At 42.3% G+C, this 27,248-nt stretch overlaps 1 non-coding gene across 1 annotated transcript; it reads right to left on the reverse strand.

Annotated features, from left to right (window-relative positions):
• Window positions 1-13,156: 13,156 nt before the first annotated feature.
• LOC123038418 (small nucleolar RNA R71) lies at window positions 13,157-13,263 on the reverse strand. The gene has a single exon (XR_006417864.1). It is a non-coding gene; the product is annotated as a small nucleolar RNA R71 (small nucleolar RNA).
• Window positions 13,264-27,248: the final 13,985 nt, after the last annotated feature.

Here is a 27,248-nt window from a genome sequence, read left to right on the forward strand (position 1 = left end):
TGTGCTATCAAATGTCACAACGTAACTGGGTGATTATAAAGATGCTCTACAGGTGTCTTCGATGGTGTTTGTTGAGTTGGCATAGATCGAGATTAGGATTTGTCACTCTGTGTATCAGAGAGGTATCTCTCGGCCCTCTCGGTAATGCACATCACTATAAGCCTTGCAAGCAATGTGACTAATGAGTTAGTTACGGGATGTTTGATACGTCTCCAACGTATCTATAATTTTTTATTGCTTCATGCTTCATGCTATATTATATTCTGCTTTGGATGATTAATGGGCTTTGTTATACACTTTTATATTATTTTTGGGACTAACCTATTAACCGGAGGCCTAGCCCAGAATTGTTGTTTTTTTGCCTATTTCAGAGTTTCGCAGAAAAAGAATATTAAATGGAGTCCAAACAGAATGAAACCTTCGGGAACGTGATTTTCAGAACGAACATGATCTAGAGGACTTGGACCCTACGTCAAGACATCAACCAGGAAGGCACGAGGTAGGGGGGCGCGCCTACCCCCCAGGCGTGCCCTCCACCCTCGTGGGGCCCATGTTGCTCCACCGACGTACTTCTTCCTCCTATATATACCTACATACCCCCAAACTACCAGATACGGAGCCAAAAACCTAATTCCACCGCCGCAACCTTCTGTACCCGTGAGATCCCATCTTGGGGCCTTTTCCGGAGCTTCGCTGGAGGGGGCATCGATCAAGGAGGGCTTCTACATCAACTCCATAGCCTCTCTGATGATGTGTGAGTAGTTTACCTCAGACCTTCGGGTCCATAGTTATTAGCTAGATGGCTTCTTCTCTCTTTTTGGATCTCAATACAAAGTTCTCCACGATTCTCGTGGAGATCTATTCGTTGTAATCTTGTTTTGCGGTGTGTTTGTTGAGATCGATGAATTGTGGGTTTATGATCAAGTTTATCTATGAACAATATTTGAATCTTCTCTGAATTCTTTTATGTATGATTGGTTATCTTTTCAAGTCTCTTCGAATTATTAGTTTGGCTTGGCCTACTAGATTAATCTTTCTTGCAATGGGAGAAGTGCTTAGCTTTGGGTTCAATCTTGCGGTGTCCTTTCCCTGTGACAGTAGGGGCAGCAAGGCACATATTGTATTGTTGCCATCGAGGATAACAATATGGGGTTTATATCATATTGCATGAGTTTATCCCTCTACATCATGTCATCTTACTTAAAGCGTTACTCTGTTCTTTTGAACTTAATACTCTAGATGCATGCTGGATAGCTGTTGATGTGTGGAGTAATAGTAGTAGATGCAGGCAGGAGTCGGTCTACTTGTCTCGGACGTGATGCCTATATACATGATCATACCTAGATATTCTCATAACTATGCTCAATTATGTCAATTGCTCAACAGTAATTTGTTTACCCACCGTAATACTTATGCTCTTGAGAGAAGCCACTAGTGAAACCTATGGCTCCCGGGTCTATTTTCCATCATATTAATCTCCCTTTAACAAGCTATTTCTGGTGTCGTTTTATTTTGCTTTATTTACTTTGCATCTTTATCATAAAAATACCAAAAATATTATCTTATCATATCTATCAGATCTCACTTTCCTAAGTGACCGTGAAGGGATTGACAACCCCTTTATTGCGTTGGTTGCGAGGATTTTATTTGTTTGTGTAGGTGCGACGGACTCGTGCATGGCCTCCTACTGGATTGATACCTTGGTTCTAAAAACTGAGGGAAATACTTATGCTACTTTGTTGCATCACCCTTTCCTCTTCAAGGGAAAACCAACACATTGCTCAAGAGGTAGCCCTGTTGCATTACGGAACAAGTAAAGAGGCTTGCCGGTAACGAGATTGAACTAGGTATTGAGATACCGATGATCGAATCTCGGGCAAGTAACATACCGATGACAAAGGGAACAACGTATGTTGTTATGCAGTTTGACTGATAAAGATCTTCGTAGAATATGTAGGAGCCAATATGAGCATCCAGGTTCCGCTATTGGTTATTGATCGGAGATGTGTCTCGGTCATGTCTACATAGTTCTCGAACCCGTAGGGTCCGCACGCTTAACGTTCTGTGACGATTGGTATTATGAGTTTATGTGTTTTGATGTACCGAAGGTAGTTCGGAGTCCCGTATTTGATCACAGACATGACGAGGAGTCTCGAAATGGTCGAGACATAAAGATCGATATATTGGACGGCTATATTCGTACACCGGAAGTGTTCCGGGTGATTTCGGACAAAACCGGAGTGCCGGAGGGTTACCGGACCCCCCCCCCCGGGGGGGGGGGAGTTGGGCCTTCATGGGCCATAGGGAAGAGGGGAGGCAGCCCACAAGGGGCAGCCGCGCCCCCTCCCTATAGGTAGTCCGAATTGGACTAGGGAGGGGGGCGTGCCCCCCTTTCCTTCTCCTCTTCCTCTCCCTTCCTTCCTTCCCCTTCTCCTCCTAGTAGGACTAGGAAAGGAGGAATCCTACTCCTACAAGGAGGAGGATTCCTCCTCCCTTGGCGCGCCACTAGGGCCGGTCGGCCTCCCCCATTGCTCCTTTAAATACGGGGGCAGGGGGCACCCTAGGACACACAAGTTGATTGTTTCCAGCCGTGTGCGGTGCCCCCCTCCACCATAATCTACCTCGGTCATATCATAGCGGTGCTTAGGCGAAGCCCTGTTCTGGTAGCATCATCATCACCATCAACACGCCGTCGTGCTGACGAAGCTCTCCCTCGTCACTCTGCCGGATAATGAGTTCATGGGATGTTACCGAGCTGAACATGTGCAGGTCGCGGAGGTGTCGTACTTTCGGTACTAGGATCGGTCGATCGTGAAGACGTACGACTACATCAACCGCGTTATCATAGCGCTTCCACTTACGGTCTACGAGGGTACGTAGACAACACTCTCCCCTCTCGTTGCTATGCATCACCATGATCTTGCGTGTGCGTAGGATTTTTTTTTTTGAAATTACTGTGTTCCCCAACAGTGGCATCCGAGTCAGGTCTATGCGTAGATGTTATATGCACGAGTAGAACACAAAGGAGTTGTGGGCATGGGTATATACATATTGCTTGCTGTCACTATTTGATTCTTGATTCAGCGGTATTGTTGGATGAAGCGGCTCAGACCGGCATTACGCGTACGCTTACACGAGACTGGTTCTACTAACGTGCTTCGCACACAGGTGGCTAGTGGGTGTCTATTTCTCCAACTTTAGTTGAATCGAGTTCAATGAACAGGGTTCTTTCTGATATCAAAAAGCAATCACTATACGCGTTGTGGTTTTTTGATGTGTAGGTAAGAACGGTCCTTGCTCAGCCTGTAGCAGCCACGTGAAACTTGCAACAACAAAGTAGAGGATGTCTAACTTGTTTTGCAGGGCATGTTGTGATGTGATATGGTCAAGACGTGATGAGATATAAATTGTTGTATGAGATGATTATGTTTTGTTAAAGTTATCGGCAACTGGTAGGAGCCTTATGGTTGTCTCTTTATTGCATAAGATGCAAGCGCCATATAATTGCTTTATTTTATCGCTATGCGATAGCAATAGTTGCAAAAGCAATAGTTGGTGAGACGACCATGTGATGACACGTTGATAGATATCAAGTTTATGGAGATCATGGTGTCATGCCGGTGACGATAGATATCATGACGGTGTTTTGGAGATGGAGATCAAAGGCATGAGATGATGATGGCCATATCATGTCACATATTTTGATTGCATGTGATGTTTATCCTTTATGTATCTTATTTTGCTTAGTTCGGTGGTAGCATTGTAAGATGATCTCTCACTAAATTTCAAGGTATAAGTGTTCTCCCTGAGTATGCACCGTTGCAACAGTTCGTCGTGCCGAGATACCATGTGATGATCGGGTGTGATAAGCTCTACGTTCACATACAATGGGTGCAAGCCAGTTTTGCACACGCGGAATACTCGGGTTAAACTTGACGAGCCTAGCATATGAAGATATGGCCTTGGAACACTAGAGACCGAAAGGTCGAGCGTGAATCATATAGTAGATATGATCAACATAGTGATGTTCACCATTGAAAACTGCTCCATCTCAGGTGATGATCGGACATGGTTTAGTTGATTTGGATCACGTGATCATTTAGATGACTAGAGGGATGTCTATCTAAGTGGGAGTTCTTAAGTAATATGATTAATTGAACTTTAATTTATCATGAACTTAGTCTTGATAGTATTTGCATAACTATGTTGTAGATCAATAGCTCGCGATGTAGCTCCCCGTTTATTTTTGATATGTTCCTAGAGAAAAACTATGTTGAAAGATGATAGTAGCAATGATGCAGACTAGGTCTGTGATCTGAGGATTATCCTCATTGTTGCATAGAAGAATTATGTCCTTGATGCACTACTAGGTGACGGACCTATTGCAGGAGCAGATACAGACGTTATGAATGTTTGGTAAAGCTCGGTATGATGAGTACTTGATAGTTTATTGCACCATGCTTTACGGCTTAGAACCGGGACTTCAAAAACATTTTGAACGCCGCAGAGCATATAAGATGTTCTAATAGTTGAAATTGGTATTTCATACTCATGCCCATGTCGAGAGGTAGAAGACCTCTGACAGTACTTTGCCTACAAGATGGAGGAGAATAGCTCAACTAGTGAGCATGTGCTCAGATTGTCTGGGTACTACAATTGCTTGAATCAAGTGGGAGTTAATCTTCCAGATAAGGTAGTAAATACAAAGTTCTCTAGTCACTATCACCAAGTTACAAGAACTTAGTGATGAACTATAATATGCAAGGGATAACGAAAGTAATTCCCAAGCTCTTCGTGATGCTAAAATCGGCGAAGGTAGAAATCAAGAAAGAGCATCAAGTGTTGATGGTTAACAAGACCACTAGTTTCAAGAAAAAGGGCAAAGGGAAAGAAAGAGTAACTTCAAAGAAGAATAGCAAGCAAGTTGATTGTAGCGACCCGACCTCAAACGGTCAAGTCTCTGTGCTTCAGTGTCATCCCTGGATCGGTAATGCTGACACACACAATACTCGAAGGATTTATAACAGAGTGGAAATCACACACTTATTACATCGAATGTCTCAAGAGAGAACTTATTTCAATAAAATATGGCTTAAGGCCATCTAATACGATAACACCGGAAGGCTTGGAAGATAAAGTGAGTCCATCAACTCCAACGGCATAACTAAGTGCATGACAAACAACCTATCGCACCTTACTCCTCGTCTGAAAAGTCTGCAACATGATACGTTGCAGCCCGAAAACGGGTCAGCACATGGAATATGTTGGCAATGTAACACAGGAGAGTAATGAACAGATAAAAGCTATCACTATATGCATATACGGCTGGTGGAGGCTGTATGGTTAATATGTTTTGCGAAAAGCCAATTTTTTCCTACAACAAAGGAATATATTTTATTTAACTATCATGGTAGTTGAACAATATTGAGAAGGTTCCTCCAACTCAATCCCACTTAAAAGTAATTAACAACCCCACAAATTAATTTAGAGTGATGAGATCCATATGATAATCCAAGAGCCAGATACTCAAGATGTCCTTAACCGGGGACACGGCTAACCATGATTAGTTTATACACTCTGCAGAGGTTTGCACACTTTTCGCCACAAGACTCGATCTCCTCCGTTGGATTTCTCGCACTACAGGGTGTTTGAGAAATGGATGACCGAGACACAATCTTTCAGAAACATTTGCTCTCTACTCCGGGCGGACCGGTACACCTACAATCCCCTACATCTGCTAGTCCACCTCTTCAAGAACTCACACAACTTACTCAACTATGCCAGAGCCCATAATGGCTTATGGCTGCGCACGGAAGTTTCTAGCATGAATAGTCTTATGATCCCTTTGAGCCTAGGTGGCAGACCGTAGGATGATCACACGGTACTCCGGGATATCCTAGGACAACACTGGATTCTCCAGGTGCCCACAAGCAATCCACCTAGATGTGTATTAAAGTTGCCACCTTAAGTTGAATCATTAATTAACAACTCACGTGTGTCATGGATACACTCAAACACAAACCACGTCTATGATCATAGCATGGCAATATAAGCATAACGTAGAAGTAACTCCCAAGGGTTTGATAATAAAACAGGTAATAGGTTCTACCTCATTATCTACTTCCCAGACCCACATGTTAAGAGATCCTACTCATGCAATGTGTGAAGGTTGAAACTAATGCATAAAAACTGGGTGATAAAGGGGTATGATCAAAGTGTTACTTGCCTTGCTGACGATCTGCAAATCCTAAAGACTCGTTGTAGCACGCTTCGCACTCCAGGTGTTCTATCGCAAACAAATAATAGCATACATAAGCAATCATGCAAATATGCACGGGTAAATCTCAAATAAGAAGATCTAACTGGAAAGTTCAACTGAAGAACTCCGGTTTGCAAAAAGAATCAAATCAAACGGAGCAACGAACTCAAACTGCAAAAGAAATAAGATCCGATTACTAATCTGGACTAAAGTCAAATTTTACAGTACCAAAATCTTGTTCAAGTTGGTTAAACAGAAAGGGGGTTTCGAGACAAAGATCTGGGCGCTTGAATCGCCTGATTCCGATAAACGAGTGAAAAGATAAACTAAAACGAAAAACAGGGCAGAAATCGCGATTGAGAATAATCGCGAAAAAACCCTGGAAAAGGAAAACTGACGAACAGGCTAACGAACGAACGTTCGCTGTCTGCGGTTAACGGATGAAAACCGTTTGTTAAAACGAATGTACGAACAGGCGTTCGCTAAATAACTAAACCAGAAAAAAAACCGATCTAAACAAAAAAACGCATCTAGGTTTTCGTATAAAAACGGACGGCTACCTCGCGGATCGGGACGGCGGCGGCGGCGGGGCGGCGAGGCGGCGTGGCATCAGGGTGGCGAGGCGAGGCGGCGCGGCGGTGGCGGTGACGGATCGGGCTGGGCGGGGCTAGGGTTTGGGGGCGGCTCGGGCGTCCGCTTAAAAAGGCTGGTCGGGCGAAGTCCTAGTCGGGTTTTTTTAAATAAATAATAAATCCACACAGAAAAAGAAAGAAAAGAAATACTAAAATGACTCCAAACATCCTGAAATAAATTTTCCCCGTCCTCTAAAAATACGCCGGACAAGGTGAACATTTATTTGGGCCTCTAATGCAATTTTGAAAAATGCATATTTTTTCTGATTCAAATAAAATAGCGATAAAAACCCAAATAAAAACACAAATTGATTTTAATATTTTTCCTCCAACATTTCATTTATTTTGGAGAAGTCATGTTATCTCCTCTCATATAATTTTAATATGAAATATTTTTGGGGAGAAAAATAATTAAAACCAAAGTGATCCTTGTTTCAATATTTGATAAAACTCAAATATGAGAACAAGGGAAAATCCCTAACTCTCTCCGAGGGTCCTTGAGTTGCTTAGGATTTCGAGGATCACAAGAACGAAATGCAATAAAACATGATATGCATGGATGACCTATGTATAACATTCCAAATTGAAAATTTGGGATGTTACAAACCTACCCCCCTTAATATGAATCTCACCCTCGAGATTCGGGTTGGCTAGAAAATAGGTGTGGGTGGTCCTTACGTAGATCATCCTCTCTTTCCCAGGTGGCTTCGTCCTCGGTATGGTGGCTCCACTGAACTATGCAAAACTTGATAACCTTGCTACGGGTAACTCGACTGCCAAACTCGAGAATCTTGACTGGTTTCTCCTCATACGTCAAATCACTGTCCAACTGAATTGCTTCCAGGGGCATTGTATCTCTCAGAGGAATATCGGCCATCTCGGCATGGCACTTCTTTAACTGGGAAACATGAAACACATCATGAACTGACAGTCCTTCAGGTAATTCCAACTTGTAGGCAACCTCTCCCATGCGCTCCAGAACACGGTACGGTCTTACAAATCTCGGGGCTAATTTTCCCTTAACTCCAAAATGCATAACTCCTCGCAGAGGTGACACTCGCAGATATGCTCTGTCTCCGATTTCATTGACTATCTCCTTGCGTTTCGAGTCTGCATAACTCTTTTGTCTGGACTGATCTACTTTCAGTCTATCTCGAATCAGCTGAACCTTCTCCTCGGACTCCTTAATCAAATCCGGTCCAAACAACTGGTGGTCTCCAACTTCATCCCACATCAACGGTGTTCGGCATCTTCTTCCGTACAGGGCTTCAAACGGTGCCATCTTCAAACTGGCCTAGTAGCTGTTGTTGTACGAGAACTCCGCGTAGGGTAAATTATCATCCCAACTAGACCCGTAGTCTAGTGCACAAGCTCTCAACATGTCCTCCAGAATCTTATTGACTCTCTTAGTCTGTCCATCTGTCTGTGGATGAAAAGTTGTACTGAACTCCAGCCTGGTTCCCAAAGTCTGGTGCAGTTGATGCCAAAACTTTGAAGTAAACTGTGTTCCTCTGCCTAATACGATGGTCCTCAGAACTCCATGTAGACATACGATCCTGGTCATATATATCTTTGCCAACTTTGCACTTGTATATGTGGTTTTCACTGGGATAAAGTGAGCTACTTTGGTCAAGCGGTCCACTACTACCCAGATAGAATCATATCCTGATCGGGTCCTGGGTAATCCGGTGATAAAATCCATGTCAAGTTTATCCCACTTCCATTCGGGTATCGGCATAGGCTGTAGTAATCCTGATGGCTTCTGATGTTCTGCCTTCACTCTCTGGCATACATCACATACGGCTACATACTCGGCAATATCCTTCTTCATTCCAGTCCACCAGAAACGCTCCTTCAAATCCAAATACATCTTGGTGTTTCTGGGGTGTATCGAGTATGGTGAGTCATGAGCTTCCTGTAATATCAACTTTTTGATCTCGGCATTATTGGGCACAAAAATACGGTCCTCAAACCACAAGGTGTCGTGCTCATCCTCATGAAAACCTTTAGCTTTGCCTTCGCTCATCTTCTCCTTTATCTCGACAATTTCTTTGTCATCCTTCTGGGCTTCTCGAATCTTTCCCAACAAGGTCGACTGAACTTCCATGGTTGTAAAAAAACCTTTGGGAACAATCTCTAAACGTAGCTCCCTGAAATCTTCTGCTAACTCCTTTGGTAATCCTCCCGTTACTAAGGTATTGGCATAACTCTTTCGGCTCAAAGCGTCTGCTACGACATTGGCCTTTCCCGGATGATAGTGCAACTTCATATCGTGATCCTTTATAAGCTCCAACCATCTCCTTTGCCTGAGGTTCAACTCCTTCTGTGTAAAAATGTACTTCAAACTCTTATGATCCGTGTACACATCACAATGCTTTCCAATAAGAAAATGTCTCCAGGTCTTGAGTGCATGTACTACGGCTGCCAACTCCAAGTCATGTGTGGCATAATTCAAGTCATGCGGTCGAAGTTGTCGTGAGGCATATGAAACAAATCTTCCGTCTTGCATAAGTACTCCTCCAAGTCCTAAACGTGAGGCGTTGCAATACAGTTGAAAATCCTTGCGTATATCTGGCAGGATCAGCACTGGGGTTGTAGTCAAACGTTTCTTCAACTCCTGGAAACTTGCTTCACATTCCTCAGTCCAATGGAACTTGGTGTCCTTTTTCAACAACATTGTCATAGGCTTCGCAATCTTAGAGAAATTTTCAATGAATCTCCGATAGTATCCCGCGAGTCCAAGAAAACTGCGGATCTCTCCAACTGAGGTGGGTTCCAACCACTCAGTGACTGACTGAACTTTGGTGGGGTCTACTACTATACCTTCTCCCGATATAACATGCCCAAGAAATCCAACTTCCTTCAACCAAAACTCACATTTGCTGAACTTGGCATACAACTGATGCTCCCCGAGTTTCTCGAGAACTAAGCACAAATGCTCTTTGTGTTCCTCTTCATTCTTTGAGTATACTAAAATATCATCAATGAACACCACAACAAACTTATCCAAGAACTCCATGAACACCATATTCATCATACTCATGAAATAGGCAGGGTCGTTAGTCAATCCAAATGACATAACCGTATACTCATAAAGCCCATACCTTGTGGTAAAAGCTGTCTTAGGTATATCCTTTTCTCGAATCTTTAGCTGGTGGTAACCTGATCCCAGGTCGATCTTCGAAAACATGTTAGCTCCTTGCAGCTGGTCAAACAGATCATTGATCATCGGCAGTGGGTACTTGTTCTTGATTGTCACTTCATTCAACGCCCGATAATCAACAACCATTCTTAGAGATTTATCCTTCTTCTCAACCAATAGAACTGGGGCTCCCCATAGTGATGAACTCCGTCGGATGTAACCTTTCTCCAATAACTCCTTAATCTGTTTCTTGATCTCCTCCAGATCATTCGCAGGCATCCGGTATGGTCTCTTTGATATAGGCCCGGTGCCTGGCAACAGCTCTATCAAAACTCGATGTCTCGATCTGGCGGCATCCCTGGTAACTCCTCTGGAAATACATCTGGGTAATCCTTCACAACAAGCACTTCCTCCTGAACAACTCTCGTGAGAGAATGTACTTGAGTTCCCCTTGGCGCATGCCTAGATACATACCTGATCCTTTTTCCCTCTGGGGTAGTAAGCAGAATTGATTTACTGGCGCAATCGATGTTTCCTCCATACATCGACAGCCAATCCATTCCTAGTATCATATCCAAATCCTTGCGACTCTTGAATTATCAAGTCAGAGGGGAAAACGTGACTACCTATGGTTAATGGCATCTGAAAACATCCACTGCTTGCCATATACTCGGCTCCGGGTGAGGTTACTAGCATAGGTGTCTTAAGAACTCTAGTGGGCAACTTATACTTATCCACAAATCCCCTTGATATGTATGAATGTGATGCACCAGTATCAAAAAGAACAATTGCAACAACTTAACTAAAAACTTACCGATAACTGCATCTGGTTGCTCTTCAACCCCCTCCATGTTCATGATGTTCACTTGTCCTTTGTTAAATGGATTGGGCTTCTATCCAGAGCTCCCATTAACATTTCCGTTCTTTGCTTCAGGGCACTCCGTGGCATAGTGTCCAGTCTTCCCGCACTTGAAACAAGTAACATGGCTTAGGTCCCTCTTGGCGGGTGGGGTGGATTGCATCGGTTCTGATTACTGCTTGCTCCATTCCCATTCCCATTCCTTGGGTGATAGCACATTTATGCATATAGTATTTTAAGCCTTTTTGCATCTCAAGTTAAACATTTGACCACAATAATTACTTATAAAATATTCATTCCTACAGAAATGTCCCTATTATGATATTTCTTACAACACTTCTTCATATTATGCAGAATTGGTGCGTTTAGGCGCCCAATCTTCATCGAAAGTGCTTCCAACACTAAAGCAGGGATCAACTTGGAGAAGAGTTCAGTTCTAAAGGGGGCCAAACCGAAAAGAACCAGAGGAAGCGTCCGGTGGCACGTGTGAGAGGAGCTGGGGGCTGGCGCGACCGGCTAGACGGCTGTCTGTTGCCACGCGCGGCTGGTTCTTCTCTCTACTGACCGACCACACCAGATCAAGGCAGAGAGAGAGGGCATCGACCAGATCCACCATAACAAAGAAAACCAAGGGGAGGAAGACTCTTTTCTCTCGCTGCTCACCACCATGGTGCTCACCTACCACCAGATCGAAGGAGGTGAGAAGAGGGTGTCGGGAGGCTGGCAGCTCCGCTCGATCCACCACTGCGCCTCCATCAACGCTGCTGCCAGTGCCGCCTGATTCACCACCGTGCCTCCATCATCTCCATCAGCCCGCCTCCACCATAACCTGCATCATCATCCAGTCATCATCGTCACCACCAGCGCCGCCTCTCGTACGCCTTGCCGCTGCCACTCCTTCTCCCCCCCTCCTTGCTGCTGAGAGGGAGAGGATTGACTAAAGGCCAGGGGCATCGGGCCTTCTGGTGCTTCCCGTCGGACTTCTGGTGGTGCTCTGCTCTGCTACTCTTCCTCAATGACCATGCGGAAGCCTCTCCTGCTACAGATCATCTCCAATGTGGTCCTGCTTTTATTCTTCTTCACCTGCAACACCTTCAGCTTCGAATTGAAGATCATCAAGACCCATAGGCTCTGAATCTCTATCTTCTCTTGTTCATGTTATCTAAATATATGCACTATTGAGTCTGAAATTTACCTTGTTACTTGTGTACCTTTGCTAAATCCTCATGTATCCTTGCTGAATTGTTGTGACCCTTTGCTGGATATTGAGTTAGTAGTTATTTTCCTGTGAGCTATTGTCACTTTAATTGGTTGCATGAGTTGTGTGTGATGTCTGAACCATCTTCCATCTGCTAGTGTTACTTGTCTGTTTGATTACAAGAAAACCACTAAAAAGAGACAATCCTATTTCTGAACCCTTTACCTTTGCTGCTTATTATTTGGTTTTACCTTGTGCTAGTGGCTGCTTGTTATCACTACGGTTTGATCCATCTGCTCCGTTGCTCTGAATGTTTCGAATGTGTGCTTCGAAGTTCTAGATCCCTGTGGAGAACACGACATCCATAGTTTGGGCGTAAAAACCCTGCTATACTACACTTGATCATCTTGGCGCCGTTGCCGGGGAACTAAATTTCATTAGCACATTAGTAGAAGCAGATCAGGATTTATTTTAGGCAACTAACCATTTCCTAACATTGGCTGCAGTTTTGAGAGAAACTAGCATGTGTCAATTTCAGGAACTTTACAGGAAATTGTCTTATGCTTCAACCTAAATATTCACTAGAGCCATTTGATCCAGAAATTGAAAGGACTTTATTGAGGAGAATAAGACAGAATCAAACGCGGTTTCAAGTTGCCGAAACTTTGCAAGATCAAGAAGAAGAAAAGATGACTGATCAAGTACCTTTACTCAGGGACTTGTGGATCCCAAGGGATCATGGGATACCAGGAGAAATGGTTCAACCAATTATTCAGGCGAACAATTTGAATTGAAGCCTGCTCTGATTAACAAGGTACAACAATCCAGATTTGGTGGAACAGCTTTAGAAGACCCACATGAGCATATAAGGACTTTCTTGGAGTATTGTAACACCCTCAAGCAAAATGGAGTTTCATCGAGTGCTATCAGATTATCACTATTCCCATTTTCCTTCAGAGATGGAGCAAGGGTATGGCTTCACTCATTGCCTAAACATCTGAAAGATACTTGGGAGACCTTATTGCAGGCATTTCTTGAGAGATACTTTCCACCCACAAAAGCTGCCGAATACAGGGACAAGTTAACAAGGTTTACTCAATATGATGGAGAAAGTTTGTATGACGCATGGCAAAGATTCAACTCTTTAATCAGAATGTGTCCTCATCATGGTTTAGAAAGATGGCTGGTGTTACAAACCTTTTACAAAGGAATGTCCACTCAGACCAGAGCTTTTGTCGATTCTGCTACTGGAGGAGGAATCATGAATAAAACCCTTGATGAAGCATTTGCATTGATTGAAAGTATGGTGTCTCATCATTTCCAATGGTCAAGTGAAAGAGCAATAGCACCACCACATCCTGGTGTGTATAATGTGTCTGCAAATGATAGCATGGGCAGATTGACATTTTGAACAAGAAGATGGACAGTATCATGTCAAATTGCATCGGTACATCTGTAGCTTCAGTAAGTGTGCCTCAAATGTGTGATGTATGTGGCCAAGCAGGTCATCCTTCAATAGAATGTACCTTCTATTCAGCAATTGGATCATCGGTTTCAGAAGTAAGTTATGCCCAAGGTCAAGGTCCATTCTCAAACAGCTACAATCCTTCTTGGAGGAACCATCCAAACTTGTCGTACAAGAACAATCAATCATATGCAAGTGGATCGACAATACAAGGAAATCGGCTACCAAATCATCCAAGTCAATTTAAAGTGCCGAGGCAGAATGAACAACAAAATGTTCAGCCAAATGGAATGGAGGAAATCATGAAGATGCAGTTGGAATTAATGAACAAGATGACAAATGAAGTTAATGGCTTAAAGGATTCTGTTAAGATGCTTGTGAGCAAAATGGATAGTATGGTGGGAGAAAATGAAGCAAGGCTGCCTGCTCAACCAATTCCGAACCCGAAAGCTCACTATGGGGCAATATCTTCAGTTGATGCAGTGACTACAAGGAGTGGAGCTATGACAAGACCATTACTTCCTATTCCGAAGACATATGTGCCTCCTGCTATGAGGCCAAGATCATCGGGAACTCCACCTTCAACATCATCAGAGAAAATAAAGGAGAAAGAAGTTGATAATCGAATTGAAACTGAAGTCGAATTTCCTGGTTTTCAAACAAGAGCTGAGCCTTTGCCAGAGGAAGCAATAACAACCAACAACATTCCCTTTCCTGAGAGGTTCAACAAATCCAAAGATGACAAGAAATTTGCCAAATTTTTGGAAACTATGAAAGGAGTTCAGATTACTATTCCTATTCTTGAAGCTGTTTTGCATGTTCCGATGTATGCCAAATATTTCAAGGAATTATTAACAAAGAAAAGAAGCATGTCTGAGCAAGAATTTATAACTCTATCAAAGGAATGCAGTGCAATAATTCAGAACTCCATGCCTGAAAAATTGGATGATCCAGGAAGTTTTTGTGTGCCATGTGTGATTGGAAACAAAACTTACAGTGCTCTATGTGACTTGGGTTCAAGTTTTAGTGTGTTACCACATTCAGTTAGCAAAAGGATGTTCTTGGGAGAATTAAATCCAACATCCATAACTCTTCAGTTGGCCGACATAACATATAGGAGACCTGTTGGAATTCTTGAGTATGTTTGAATCAAAGTTGGGAAGTTTGTTTATCCGGTTGACTTTGTAGTGCTAGATATGGAGGACAAGAGTGAGGCTGTGATTCTTGGAAGACCATTTCTGGCCACAGCTGGTGCACTTATTGATGTCCAAGAAGCTAAATTGAGCTTGAGGTTCGGAAATGAAAAGGTGGAGTTTGACATGAAGCATGCAACACATGTTCCGCAAAGTGAAGAACACTGCTACAGAATTGATACATTACAGAAATGTGTGGAAGAAGGTTATGAAGAGAGGTATGGAGGTAATTGTTGTGAAGTAGTTGAGGAGGACAGTAGTGAAATTATATACGAGGAAATCAGACCTGTGAGCATGTTGGAAAGTTGTGCAAGGTCATTAGAGAAGATGCAACCAAGGCAAATAGAAATGAAACAACTTCCAGAAAGTTTGAAGTATGCATTCTTAGATAATGAAAACCAGTGGCCAATTATCGTAAACAGTGAGTTGACGGAAACGCAAATAAAAGGGCTTCAAGCAGTTTTGCAAAAGTACAAGGATGTTATCGGATATTTGATTGATGATATGAAAGGGATAAACCCTGTTGTCTGCTCTCATAGGATTTACTTGAAAGAAAGCAGTGTGCCAATTAGAGAAAATCAAAGAAGGTTAAATCCCCATTTGCAAGAGGTGGTCAAAAAGGAGATTCTTAAATTGCTCTCTGCTGATATCATATACCCAATTTCGGACAGCGAGTGGGTGAGTCCCATTCACATGGTGCCCAAAAAAGGAGGAATAACTGTCATTGAAAACGAACAAGGGCAAACTATTCCTAGTAGGACTGTCACAGGGTGGAGAATGGTCAATGATTTCAGAAAGTTAAATGAAGTAACAAGGAAGGACCATTTTCCTTTACCATTTATTGACCAAATGCTGGAAAGGCTTGCTGGGCATGAATATTTCTGCTGCTTAGATGGGTATTCAGGATTCTTGCAAATCCCAATTCACCCGGATGATCAAGACAAAACAACTTTCACTTGCCCATACGGAACATTTGCTTACAAAAGACTAGCTTATGGACTTTGTAATGCACCCCCAACATTTCAAAGGTTTATACTCTCTATATTCTCAGATATGATAGGAATCAAAGTGGAGGTGTTCATAGATGATATTACAGTCGTTGGAAAAAGTTATGAAGATTGCTTGAATAATCTGGCAGCAGTTCTTCAGAGGTGTTCAGAACACAATCTAGTCCTAAACTGGGAGAAGTGTCAGTTTCTTGTAAGGGAAGGAATTATTTTGGGACATTTGGTATCTAAAAGAGGAATTGAGGTTGATCAAGCAAAAGTCGAAGTAATATCAAAACTTCCACCACCTGTAAATGTGAAGGGAGTGAGGAGCTTTTTGGGACATGCTGGGTTCTACAGAAGATTCATAAAGGATTTCTCCAAGATAGCCAAACCCCTCACTAATCTCCTAAACAATGATGTTAAGTTCAACTTTGATGCAGAATGTGAAAAATCCTTCAACCTGCTCAAGGAAGCATTGGTCACTGCTCCAGTTGTGCAACCCCCTGATTGGGAATTACCATTTGAGATAATGTGTGATGCAAGCGACTTTGCTGTAGGTGCAGTACTTGGACAAAGAAAAGGAAAAGATTTGCATGTAATATACTATGCTAGCAAAACACTTGATGATGCTCAAGCTAATTATACAACCACCGAAAAGGAATTGCTGGCAGTAGTGTATGCCTTTGACAAATTTAGGCAATATCTTGTGGGATCTCATTGTGTAGTTTACACAGACCATGCTGCAATCAGATATTTACTCAGCAAGAAAGAAGCTAAGCCAAGGTTAATTAGATGGATACTCCTGCTTCAAGAATTTGATGTGGAAATCAAGGACAAGAAAGGAGCTCAAAATGTTGTGGAAGATCACTTGTCGAGATTGCAAAACAATGCAGTAGACTCCTTACCCATCAATGATGTTTCACCAGGGAGCAATCTTATGCAAGTGACTAGTATACAAAACTATACACCATGGTATGCAGATATAGTTAATTATCTGGTCTGTAACAAAGTTCCTACAGATTTTGGGTATCAGAAGAAGAAGAAATTCCTATCAGATATGAAGCATTTCTTTTGGGATGAACCTTACTTATTCAAGCATTGTGCTGATGGTATTGTTCGAAGATGCTTGCCGGAAAGTGAAACTAAAAGTGTGATTTATCATTGCCATTCATCCCCTTATGGAGGTCATGCAAGTACTCGAAAGACTCAAGCAAAAATTTTGCAAGCAGGATTTTATTGGCCAACTTTATTCAAGGATGTACATTCCTTTATTGAAGCTTGTGATCCCTGTCAGAGAATTGGAAAGATTTCAAAAAGGCAAGAGATGCCTCAAAAAGGAATTCTTGAAGTAGAGCTCTTTGATGTATGGGGAATTGATTATGTTGGACCCTTGCCATCATCAAAAGGGTACAAATACATATTGGTGGCAGTGGACTATGTGTCAAAATGGGTTGAGGCTGTGCCAACCGTCAATGCTGATTCCAAGTCAGTTTGCAATTTATTCAAGCAAGTGATTTTTCCAAGATTTGGTGTGCCACGGATTGTTATCAGTGATGGAGGAACGCATTTCAACAACTCCCAACTAGAATCTCTCTTAGCAAAATATGGAGTTCATAATCACAGAATTACAACTCCATATCACCCACAAGCAAATGGACAAGTGGAGCTGTCTAATAGAGAAATAAAGGCTATCCTCGAGAAGGTAGTATCAAAGTGAAGGTCTGACTGGGTACTGAAATTACCAGACACACTATGGGCATATAGGACAGCTTATAAAACACCAATTGGAATGTCACCATTCAGGTTAATATATGGAAAAGCATGCCATCTACCCGTTGAACTTGAACACAAAGCTCAATGGGCACTAAGGAAACTCAACATGGACCTTGATACAGCAGGAAAACATAGAAAACTTCAACTCTGCGAAATGCAAGAACTGAGAGCTAATTCTTACGAGAGTGCAAGAATCTACAAAGAAAAGACCAAGATCTGGCATGATAAGAATATATTGAGGAAAGAATTTCATCTTGGACAGTTGGTATTGGTCTACGATACTAGGTTTCATTTATTTCCCGGTAAATTCAAGTCAAGAAGGTATGGCCCTTGCAAGGTGAAGAAGATTCTGAAAAGTGGTGCTATCCAAGTGCAAAGTACTTCTGGAGGTCTCTTCCTTGTAAACGGTCAAAGACTGAAGCCCTATATCTCTGGAGACACACCTCTGATTTCTGAAGATGAGAATGCAAGCGAAGATCAAGACCTGGAGAAGGAAATTCAAGAAGGCGAGGGGAGGCAAGAGGTGGTGTCAATCCCTGCAGGACCCTGACCTTACTGAAGAGACATGGTCGAGCTAAAGACCTAAAACAAGCGCTTTTCAGGAGGCAACCTGAATCTTTAATAAGTTCTTTTCCTTATTTAGTTTTCATAGAAAAGTTTTTATGTGTTTATGTCTTTCTTTTTCAGCGAATAAAGGCAAGGGGAGCACAAACAGGGAACACAAAACGAGAGGAGTGGAGAAAAGAAACTAGGGGAGAAGATTATACAAATACCAGGTAATTATGTTCCACTTGAAGCAACCTTTAGAAAATTTAGTATGAGGACTGGCATTTAATTGCATTGAAAATCTTTCTTTTTCTGCATTGTGACACGTTACTCATCACTGCAAAGTAGGATTCACCTCAAGAAGATTGTTGATTCTCTTAATACTAAAACTATGCAGACGTATTCTTCTTATGGTAAATTGTGATAATGAATACTTTATACCTCCGTGTAAATGTTCAATGGGAATGCCTTGAGTCTAAGTGAAACCTACTGATGAATTGATGTGCTGTGTCTGACTGTCCCAAGTTAAGCTAAGTAGCGGGTGGCACTTAAGTAGTAACTATGATCTCTAGATCTGTAGTCTGTGAAAAACAGTGTCATTAGCTATGGATTTCTCTTTCAATTACTCTTGTTTTACTTAAGCTAAGTAATCTTCGTATAAATAAATAATATATTTATAATAATTTGAGTCCGATCGACCTACAGTAGCATGTCATGTTCCCTGGATCAGTGGCTTGTGAAATCTGGTAGATTGGACTGTAAAATTTTATATAAAAATGCTATAATTGTCGAACCAGGTGTATACCATGTTCTCTGGATCGGTGGTATGTTCCTTTGGGGAGACAATAACTAAAATTTGATATAATTATCGAACCAGGTGTATACCATGTTCTCTGGATCGGTGGTATGTTCCTTTGGGGAGATAACAACAACAACAACAACAATAATAATGATAATAATAATAATAATAATAATAATAATAATAATAATAATAATAATAATAATAATAATAACTGGTCGAGCTAGGTGTATACTATGTTCTCGGGATCGGTGGTATGCTCCTTCGGTGAGACTGATATAATATCATCACTTGTGCTTTAAATTCAATAAGTAACTTGTTTTTTTAATTGATTTTGGGGTCCCAGCTTATCTTAGGGCTGAAGACACAGTCAGCTCTTGATTAATAGGATTCAGTTTCACTCAAGGCCATTGAGTTGGAACATTTATAGTGTGTTATAAATTATTGCTTATCACAATCTAGCTTCAGTAGAGTACAGTTGCCTAGTTCCAGTATTGTCGAAATTACTATCTTTCCAAAAGTGCATCTTTACTAGGCAGTGTGGGTAGTGTCACCATCATTTTCCTTTACTTGAGGACAAGCAAAGATCTGGCAGTGGGGGAAATTGATAGCACATTTATGCATATAGTATTTTAAGCCTTTTGGCATCTCAAGTTAAACATTTAACCACAATAATCACTTATAAAATATTCATTCCTACAGAAATGTTCCTATTATGATATTTCTTACAACACTTCTTCATATTATGCAGAATTGGTGCGTTTAGGCACCCAATCTTCATCGAAAGTGCTTCCAACACTAAAGCAGGGATCAACTTGGAGAAGAGTTCAGTTCTAAAGGGGGCCAAACCGAAAAGAACCATAGGAAGCATCCGGTGGCACGCGTGAGAGGAGCTGGGGGCTGGCGCGACCGGCCAGACGGCTGTCTGTTGCCACGCGCGGCTGGTTCTTCTCGCTACTGACCCACCACACCAGATAGAGGCCAAAGAGAGAGGGCATCGACGAGATCCACTGTAACAAAGAAAACCGGGGGAGGAGGACTCTTTTCTCTCGCTGCTCACCACCACGGTGCTCACCTACCACCAGATCAAAGGAGGAAGAAAGGGGATCGAGGAGAAGAACTTGATCGAGGGAAGAGTGTCGGTAGGCTGGCAGTGCCGCTCGATCCACCACTGCGCCTCCATCAACGCCGCCACCAGCGCCGCCCGATTCACCACCGTGCTTCCATCATCTCCATCACCCGCCTCCACCATAACCAGCGCCATTATCCAGTCATCATCGTCACCACCAGCGCCGAATCTCCTACGCCTTGCCACTGCCACTCCTTCTCCCCTCCTCCTCGCTGCTGAGAGGGAGAGGATCGACTAAAGGCCAGGGGCATCGGGCCTTCTCGTGCTTCACATCAGACTCCTACTGGTGCTCTGCTCTGGTTCTTCCCAAGGAATCTTTTCTGCTACTCTTCCTCAATGACCACGCGAAAGCCTCTCCTGCTACAGATCGTCTCCAATGTGGTCCTGCTTTTATTCTTCTTCGCCTGCAACAGCTTCAGCTTCGAATTGAAGATCATCAAGACCCATATGCTCTGAATCTCTATCTTCTCTTGTTCCTGTTCTCTAAATGTATGCACTATCGAGTCTGAAATTTACCTTGTTACTTGTGTACCTTTGCTGAATCCTCATGTATCCTTGCTGAATTGTTGTGACCCTTTGCTGGATATTGAGTTAGTAGTTATTTTCCTGTGAGCTATTGTCACTTTAATTGGTTGCATGAGTTGTGTGTGATGTCTGAACCATCTTCCATCTGCTAGTGTTACTTGTCTGTTTGATTACAAGAAAACCACTAAAAAGAGACAATCCTATTTCTGAACCCTTTACCTTTGCTGCTTATTATTTGGTTTTACCTTGTGCTAGTGGCTGCTTGTTATCACTATGGTTTGATCCATCTGCTCCATTGCTCTGAATGTTTCGAATGTGTGCTTCGAAGTTCTAGATCCCTGTGGAGAACACGACATCCGTAGTTTGGGCGTAAAAACCCTGCTATATTACACTTGATCATTGGGCCAGTATGATTATGGGTACTTCCTCCATTGTGAGTGTGGCCTCCATGGTTATGGGTAAGCCCTCCCGAGTTCGGGGTAAAGCAAGGCTTCTGCTGAGCTCCTGAATTGTACTTCCCTTGTCCATATTTCCTTTTGCGGCTCTCTATCGGTTGGTGCTTCCCTTCGATCATGAGAGATTTATCTACCAACTCCTGGTAGTTGTTAAATGTTGCCACCATTAACTGCATACTCATCTCATCATTCAGCCCTTCCATAAACTTCGCATGCTTCGCGGCATCTGTGGCCACATCATCTGGAGCATAGCGGGATAACTTACTAAATTCCTCCACGTACTGGCCTACAGTACGGTTCCCTTGGCGTAAGTTGCGAAACTCGCGCATCTTCATGCTCATAGCTCAAGTGGATACGTGGGTTGTATGGAATGCTTGCTGAAACTGCTCCCAGGTGACATTGGCTATAGGAAAAGTGGTTGTGTAATTCTCCCACCATGCGGCTGCTCGACCATCCAATTGGTGTGCGGAAAAATGCACCTTCTCAGCATCTATGCAACCTGCGGTGGTCAACTCCCTTCCAATCCTACGCAGCCAATCATCAGCAATTATAGGCTCGGTGCTACTGGAAAACACCGGTGGCTGCAGCCTCAGAAAACGGGCTAAGTTGTCAACTGGTGGTGGCGGTGGGTTGTTATTGTTGTTGTTGTTGCCTTGGTTCTAAACTAACAACTGCATCAAGGCATTTTGCTGCTGGATCAACTGAGTGAGCTCCGGTGGGAAAGCGAAACCGGGGTCACGTCTCGGAGGAATCTGATGGGTTTAGAGGGAAGAGATTAGAATAGAATGAGGTCTAATGAGAAAACATTACCCATATGCACATGAGACAAACACAATCATATTATATCGCTCAATCAATCAAGCAAGGGCATATAATTGGTCTAACTATCGTTACAGTGCTCGGACTAATAATATTTACAGGGGGGTACTACTAATAGTATGGTGGTCTACTAGAAATTTTGATCGGTGGAAGACTCCATGATATCTGCTCCAGCTTCGTCTTCATAGTCATCATCACTACTATCCGGGTCGGAGTCGGTGTCGTCTATGATGATGTAGTCTTCAGAACTAATATCCTTGGGTTCGTCATCTTCTCCTCCTGGCGCGGGGTCTCCCATAAAAACTCCTAGCTTCCTGGTCATGTCGTCATTCCTCTCCACAAGTATCATCATTTCCTCCTCATATCCATCGCGTGTAGACTTAAGCTCCTCTTCTAGCTCCGTGATCCTGATCATCGCCTTCTTCAAATCTATCATGCTTGTGCACATCTAGTTCTCCTAGCGATGTATGTGGTGGTTTAATTCCTGGATGAATGCTGCAATGGACCTGTCCTTCCTGGTGTTAATCATCTCCCATTGCTCATCTCGGCACCCACATATCTGGTAGATAGTGTCCTTCAGCTCCTTGTGGTAAACTTCGTCGATGCATCCTATAGCGATCTGGGCTGCCATACTCTTGCCTAGACTCCAGGTGGGTGCATCAAAGGAAAACTCTATGGGTTTAGTGACTGGCATGAACGAACTCCCTGGAACTTGAACTCGAATCATCCATCACTCCTCTTCTGGTAAAGTGGTGATGTAGGTCCCGGTGAAGCTTGGTATTTCAATATTCAGGTACTTAGTGACTTCCTTCAAGTGTCGTCCAAAAGGTGTGTCTTCATCCAGCTGTGCAAAATTGTTCCTCGTATCCGCCATCCTAAAGAGTAGAAAATGGAGAGGAGTCAGAAATAAGTAGAGAAGAGTGGCCTATGGCTTTTCTTAGTGGTCGTGACATTTAGCGTGTGCTATCATACCATCTTGTAGTGACCCAACCTCAAACGGTCAAGTCTCTGTGCTTTAGTGTCATCCCTGGATCGGTAATGCTGACATACACAGTACTCGAAGGATTTATAATAGAGCGGCAATCGCACACTTATTACATCAAATGTCTCAAGAGAGAACTTATTACAATAATATGGCTTAAGGCCATCTAATACGATAACAGCGGAAGGCTTGGAAGATAAAGTGAGTCCATCAACTCCAACGGCATAACTGAGTGCATGACAAGCAACCTATCGCACCTTACTCCTCGTCTGAAAAGTCTACAACATGATATGTTGCAGCCCGAAAACGGGTCAACACATGGAATATGTTGGCAATGTAACACAGGAGAGTAATTGAACAGATAAAAGCTATCACTATATGCATATATGGCTGGTGGAGGTTGTATGGTTAATATGTTTTGTGAAAAGCCAATTTTTCCCTACAACAAAGGAATATATTTTATTTAACTATCATGGTAGTTGAACAATATTGAGAAGGTTCCTCCAACTCAATCCTAATTAAAAGTAATTAACAACCCCACAAATTAATTTAGAGTGATGAGATCCATATGATAATCCAAGAGCCAGATACTCAAGATGTCCATAACCGGGGACACGGTTAACCATGATTAGTTTATACACTCTGCATAGGTTTGCGCACTTTTCCACACAGGACTCAATCTCCTCCGTTGGATTTCTCGCACTACAGGGTGTTTGAGAAATGGATGACCGAGACACAATCTTTCAGAAACATTTGCTCTCTACTCCGGGTGGGCCGGTACACCTACAATCCCCTACATCTGCTAGTCCACCTCTTCAAGAACTCACGCAACTTACTCAACTATGCCAGAGCCCATAATGGCTTGTGGCTGCACACGGAAGTTTCTAGCATGAATAGTCTTATGATCCCTTTAAGACTGGGTGGCGGACCGTAGGATGATCACACGGGTACTCCGGGATATCCTAGGACAACACTGGATTCTACAGGTGCCCACAAGCAATCCACCCAGATGTGTATTAAAGTTGCCACCTTAAGTTGAACCATTAATTAACTACTCACGTCTGTCATGGATACACTCAAACCCAAACCATGTCTACGAGCATAGCATGACAATATAAGCATAATGTAGAAGTAACTCCCAAGGGTTTGATAATAAAACAGGTAATAGGTTCTACCTCATTACCTACTTCCCAGACCCACATGTTAAGAGATCCTACTCATGCAATGTGTGAAGGTTGAAACTAATGCATAAAAACTGGGTGATAAAGGGGTATGATCAAAGTGTTACTTGCCTTGCTAACGATCTGCAAATCCTAAAGACTCATAGTAGCACGCTTCGCACTCCGGGTGTTCTATCGCAAACAAACAATAGCATACGTAAGCAATCAAGCAAAGATGCACGAGTAAATCTCAAATAAGAAGATCTAACTGGAAAGTTCAACTGAAGAACTCCGGTTTGCAAAAAGAATCAAATCAAACGAAGCAACGAAACTCAAACTGCAAAAGAAACAAGATTCGATTACTAATCTGGACTAAAGTCAAATTTTACAGGACCAAAATCTTGTTCAAGTTAGTTAAATAGAAAGAGGGCTTCGAGACGAAGATCTAGGCGATTGAATCGCCTGATTCTGATAAACGAGCGAAAAGATAAACTAAAACGAAAAACAGGACAGAAATCGCGATTGAGAATAATCGCGAAAAAACCCTGGAAAAAGAAAACTGACAAATAGGCTAACGAACGAACGTTCGCTATCTGCAGTTAACAGGTGAAAACCGTTTGTTATAACGAATATACTAACGGGCGTTCGCTAAATAACTAAACCGAAAAAAATCGATCTAAACAAAGAAATGCATCTATGTTTTCGTATAAAAACCGAACGGTTTTTAGAATAAAACCAACGGCTACCTCGCGGATCGGGATGGCGGCGGCGGCGGCGGGCTTCGGCGGCGAGCGGCGAGGCGGCGCGGCATGAGGGCGGCGAGGCGGCGGCGCGGCGAGGCGGCGCAGCGGCGGCGGCGGCGGATCGGGCGGGGCAGGGCTAGGGTTTGGGGGCGGCTCGGGCCTCCGCTTAAAAAGGTTGGCCAGGCGAAGTCCTAGTCGGGCACGGCCCGACTAGGTCGGTTGACTTTTAAAAAAAATCCGCGCAGAAAAACAAAGAAAAGAAATACTAAACGGATTTCAAAAATCCTGAAATAAATTTTCCCCGTCCTCTAAAAATACGCCGGACAAGGTGAACATTTATTTTGTTCTCTAATGCAATTTTGGAAAATGCATATTTTTTCTAATTCAAATAAAATAGCGATAAAAACCCAAATGAAAACACAAATTGATTTTAATATTTTCCTCCAACATTTCATTTATTTTGGAGAAGTCATATTATCTCCTCTCATATAATTTTAATATGAAATATTTTCAGGGAGAAAAATAATTAAAACCAAAGTGATCCTTGTTTCAATATTTGATAAAACTCAAATATGAGAACAAGGGAAAATCCCCAACTCTCTCCGAGGGTCCTTGAGTTGCTTAGGATTTCGAGGATCACAAGAATGAAATGCAATAAAACATCATATGCATGGATGACCTATGTATAACATTCCAAATTGAAAATTTGGGATGTTACATTGATGCTCCCATGAAGAAGCTCAAAGCTAGACCCAAGCCTGGAACTGAGTGCTTCTACTGCAAAGGAAATGGTCACTCGAAGTGGAACTGCCCTAGATACTTGGCGGATAAGAAGGATGGCAAAGTGAACAAAGGTATATATTTGATATACATGTTATTGATGTGTACTTTACTAGTGTTTATAACAACACCTCAGTATTTGATACTGGTTCAGTTACTAAGAGTAGTAACTCGAAACGAGAGTTGCAAAATAAACAAAGACTAGTTAAGGGCGAGGTGATGATATGAGTTGGAAGTGATTCCAAGGATGATAAGATCACCATCACACACTCCCTTTACCTTCGGGATTAGTGTCGAACCTAAAATAAATGTTATTTGGTGTTTGCATAGAGCATAATATGATTGGATCATGTTTATTGCAATACGGTTATTCATTTAAGTCAAGGATAATTGTTATTCTGTTTACATGAATAAAACCTTCTGAGGTCATACACCCAAGGTGAATGGTTTATTGAATCTCGATCGTAGTAATACACATATTCATAATATTGAAGCCAAAAGATGCAAAGTTAATAATGATAGTGCAACTTATATGTGGCACTGTCGTTTAGGTCATATTGGTGTAAAGTGCATGAAGAAACTCCATGCTGACGGGCTTTTGGAATCACTTGATTATGAATCATTTGATGCTTGCGAACCATGCCTCATGGGAAAGATGACTAAAACTCCGTTCTCCGGAACAATGGAGCAAGCAACTGACTTATTGGAAATAATACATACCGATTTATGTAATCCGATGAGTGTTGAGGCTCGCGGCGGGTATCATTATTTTCTGATCTTCACAGATGATTTGAGAAGATATGGGTATATCTACTTGATGAAACATAAGTCTAAAACATTTGAAAAGTTCAAAGAATTTCAGAGTGGAGTGGAAAATCATCGTAAGAAGAAAATAAAGTTTCTGCAATCTGGTCGTGGAGGAGAATATTTGAGTTACGAGTTTGGTCTTCATTTGAAACAATGCGGAATAGTTTCGCAACTCACGCCACCTGGAACACCACAATGTAATGGTGTGTCTGAATGTCATAACTGTAATTTATTAGATATGGTGCAATCTATGATGCCTCTTACCGATTTATCACTATTGTTTTGGGGTTATGCATTAGAGACAGCTGCATTCACATTAAATAGGGCACCATCTAAATCTATTGAGACGACACCATATGAACTGTGGTTTAGCAAGAAACCTAAAATGTCATTTCTTAAAGTTTGGGGCTATGATGCTTATGTGAAAAAGTTTCAACCTGATAAACTCGAATCCAAATTGGAGAAATGCTTCTTCATAGGATACCCAAAGGAAACTATTGGGTACACCTTCTATCACAGATCCGAAGGCAAGATATTCGTTGCTAAGAATGGATCCTTTCTAGAGAAGAAGTTTCTCTCGAAAGAAGTGATCGGGAGGAATGTAAAACTTGATGAGGTAATTGTACCTTCTCCCGAATTGGAAAGTGGTTCATCACATAAATCAGTTCTAATGATTCCTACACCAATTAGTGAGGAAGTTAATGATGATGATCATGAAGCTTCAGATCAAGTTACTACCGAACCTCGTAGGTCAACCAGAATACGTTCCGTACCAGAGTGGTACGGTAATCCTGTTCTGGAGGTCATGTTACTTGACCATGACAAACCTACGAACTATGAGGAAGCGATGATGAGCCTAGATTCTGCGAAATGGCTTGAAGCCATGAAATCTGAGATGAGATCCATGTATTAGAACAAAGTATGGACTTTGATTGATTTGCCCATTGATCGGTGAGCCATTAAGAATAAATGGATTTTCAAGAGGAAGATGAA

Source organism: Triticum aestivum, chromosome 2A, assembly GCF_018294505.1.
Source record: "Triticum aestivum cultivar Chinese Spring chromosome 2A, IWGSC CS RefSeq v2.1, whole genome shotgun sequence".
Taxonomy (NCBI): Eukaryota; Viridiplantae; Streptophyta; class Magnoliopsida; order Poales; family Poaceae; genus Triticum; species Triticum aestivum.